The sequence below is a fragment of the Hevea brasiliensis genome, chromosome 4 (genome assembly GCF_030052815.1).
Source record: "Hevea brasiliensis isolate MT/VB/25A 57/8 chromosome 4, ASM3005281v1, whole genome shotgun sequence".
NCBI classification, from domain to species: Eukaryota; Viridiplantae; Streptophyta; class Magnoliopsida; order Malpighiales; family Euphorbiaceae; genus Hevea; species Hevea brasiliensis.
Window position 1 is genome coordinate 12,853,943 of NC_079496.1, and position 3,740 is coordinate 12,857,682.

Here is a 3,740-nt window from a genome sequence, read left to right on the forward strand (position 1 = left end):
TGGTTTCTCCATCCAGGGTTGTAAGTATTTGAATACGGATTGTTTAGCTGCCTCTGGTTGAAGTTTCCTCTATTATTCATATAGTTCATCTGTTCTGTAAGTTCGTTGAAATTGTTGTATTCTGAATTCATGTATCCTCCTTCGTAGCTGCCCTCACATTGACTAATTATACCAATTGCATTGGCTTACATTTTTTTGAGTTTCTTTGTGAGCTGATCAAACTGGGCATTTATCATGCTGAGGGCATCTACTTCTAGGACTCATGCAGTTCTTCTTGCATTCCCTCTTTCATTTGACCACTCATAGTTATGGTATGAAACCCTTTCTAGGAGTTCAAGTGCTTGTGGCACTGTTTTCTCCATTAGATCACCCTCTGTAGCTGAATCAACTGTGCTCCTTATAAAGGGTAGTAATCCATTATAGAAATTTTGCACTAATAGCTAATCTTCTATGCCATGGTGTGGACATTCCCTCTGCAGGTCTTTATATCTTTCCCATGCGTCATAGAGTGATTCTCCCTCCTTTTGTCTGAAGGTGTTGAGCTCAAGTCTAAGCTTTGCAGTCTTTGTAGGTGGGAAATACCTTACTAGAAAAGCTTGAGAGAGATTTTCCCAGGTAGTGAATGTTCTAGCCGGTTGAGAAAGTAACCACTTCCTTGCTCTATCCCGAAGGGAGAATGGGAATGCCCTGAGTCTTATTGCTTGATCAGACACTCCATTCATCTTGAATGTATCACATAGGGCGAGAAAACACTGGAGGTGATAGAGTGGGTCCTCTGTTGGTGAACCTGCAAATTGGGTTTGTTGAATCATTTGGAGCCATGCTGATTTTAATTCAAAGCTGTTAGCTTCCACTGTAGGTCTAGTGACACTGGGCTAAAATCCTTGGACAAATGGAGCTCCGTAATCTCTCAAGAGTCTTGGTTTGTTATTATTATCGACCATGGTTGGGATTTCGGGATTTCCTTGGCCGTGCTCTTGATGTTTCCTTTCCTTTCTGATGGCTTTCAGAGTTCTGTCTATTTCTGGATCACAATCCAAAATTTCTTCTGGCTTTGTTCTGGTCATATACCAGATCGGGCACCTGAGAGAAAACAAAAAAAAGAATACAACCAGTAAAACAATAATAAATATAATTGCCTAAATCAGCTAAATCGCCTATCGCTGGATATTACTAAAACCAAAGAAAAATTCCCCGGCAACGGCGCCAAAACACTTGTTTCGCTATTTTGCAATTACCGCAAGTGTACGTATCATTAACAAGTAATAAAGTGATAAGTAGAGTATCGTTCCCACGAGGAATTTTTGTTTAGCAAGTACCAATCTACACAGAAATCTTGACTGTTTAGGCTATCGAATACTTAAGGAATGAAGTTTGTTAACTTTAAATACTAAAATGGTAAACTTAAAACGAAATGATTTATTTGAAGCAATTCTGGAATTAAGATTTCACACTTGAATCATACTAGGGATGTTATCTCGTTTATTTACTATATTGAGGATCATTTTCCTTGATGGAAATCAGTCCTAAGCTATCCTAGATCCTCTCTCAAGGCATCTAGGGTGTATTCTAATTAACTTGAACCCTACTTTCATGGTGATCAAATCAATTAAAATCCTTTAAGACCTTTGACCAATTTTTAGGTTCCACTAAGGTATCAGCCTATGTCTAGGTCAGAATTCCTAGGTTCAAGATCTTGATTTTCTAATGTTAATCTTCACCTTTCGGTCCTTCAATTAACATCTACAATCATAACTAAGTGGTACCAACACATAGCATGTATTAAGATCACAAGAAATTAAATCAAGAAACGAATCTCAAATCCAATAAATAAAACTCAGAGTTCATCCATAATAATAATTACAAGAGCTACTTTCCCAAATTCAGAATAAGAAAACTACTCACTCATGGTGAGTTCAGCAAATGTCATGATAAAAAGTAAAAAACAATAAAAAGAGAGTTATGCAAAAGAAATAAAGTAATAAAGTTCTGTCTAAGGAGATGAAACGAAGGAACCAAAGTGAGTTTCAGCTTTGATCTTGTGGAGCTTCAGCTGAAAGACTTCTTTCGGTACTGATGTAGAGCACGACAATAATAACCTTTAGCAGCATTCCCGACGACAGTGGCCAACCCTTTTCCTGGTGTTTTCTTTTCTATTTATATTGGTTGCCCTAGGGTTAGGTCATTTTGAGTCCGAAAGGCTTTAGGAGTCTCGTTCGAACTAGAAAACAGGAGGGGAATTCCAGTCAGAAAATAGGCTGTAGCATAGCACACGGCCCGTGTGTCACTACACGGGTCCCAACAAGTAAGGCCGTGTAACTTGTTGGAGGAGAATCGCGTGGTCTTGTTTTGGCACAGAAAGTTACACAAGTCTGTGCCAACTACACGGGCCTGATTACACGGGCCGTGTACTGTTGTTCCCATTAGGTTCTTCAAGCTTGCACCCAGCAGAGACTTACACGGGTCCCTGCAGATTACACGGGTCTACTTATATGACCCGTTTACTTGTGTTTATCATCGATTCTTTTGGCTTTCTTCTGGCAGGGAGTTACACGGGTCTGTGGCTTAGTTTACACGACCCGTGTACTTTGTATCGGCAGCAATTCTTTGTCTTTTTGCCTCTCCAAGCTTTCCTTTGCATTTCCATCCTTTGGGGCTTCACCCAAACACCTGAAATAATGCAGAAAACATGGAATTAAGGGCTTGGTGACATAATTTATGAAAACTAATAAAATCAACTAGTATGCATGAAAATACTAATGTGCTTAAAAATATTTATACAATTCAAGTGTATCACTGCCAATTTCAGATCATGAGTTGGGTAGTTCTTTTCATATGGCCTTAGCTGTCTAGAAGCATAGGCAACTACTTTCCCTTCCTGTATCAGAACACACCCAAGCCCATTATGAGAGGCATCACTGTAGATCGCATAGTCTTTCTGTAACACCCCTATTTGCATAGCCTGGTATATTTCACTATTCTGGTGATCGGTATCGGTCCAACAATTAAGGGGATTAGAACCACACTTAAGACAACTAGATAAGCCATAAAAACAAATAATTAGTAATTGTCAATTAGTTAAGTATAAATAAGAAAAACAGAACATAAGAAGTTAAATGAGCCGAGAGTCACAACGATGGGTGACCTTCTCGGGAAGGACTGCGAAGTCAATTTAAACTCAAATTTCGAATTGTAAAATATGACGCTGCGGTCCTTAGGACTATTGCGAACACAGTGGAAAAGAGAAAATCAAGAAAAAGAATTGTTAAATCTATCAAATAATTAGGTCAGGGATCTAGAAGAAATATTGAATTATTTGTAAACCAGATCGAACCGGCGAGGGGCAATTTGGTCAATTCACCCCTAGAGCTGACTCCTGACCTAACTGTCCAATAAATCGGAAAAAAGAAAATTTCGAGATCAAGAATTAAATTAAAGAACTAAAGAAAAATAAATGAAAAAAAAAAGAAAAAGAAAAAAAGGTTGAAAAAGGTTATTACATCATGCATGACATCATGCATGATGCAATAAACCTAATATTTAAATAATTAAAAATTTGGGGATAATTATGTATTAATAAAGTAAAAAAATTCAAAAGAAATTTATTTTTCTTCTTTCCTTCTCCTTCTTGCCGATTTCATCTCTTTCTCTCATCTCTCTCATTTTCTTCCTCCACCATGAAAGCTTGTGTTAAGCTCTCACAACCCTAAAAACCTCCATTAATTTCACAACTCCCTTAA

General features: G+C 37.9%; 1 non-coding gene across 1 annotated transcript; it reads left to right on the forward strand.

The window, feature by feature from the left end:
* Positions 1-450: 450 nt before the first annotated feature.
* Positions 451-557, forward strand: LOC131179581 (small nucleolar RNA R71). Its single transcript, XR_009148471.1, has one exon. It is a non-coding gene; the product is annotated as a small nucleolar RNA R71 (small nucleolar RNA).
* Positions 558-3,740: the final 3,183 nt, after the last annotated feature.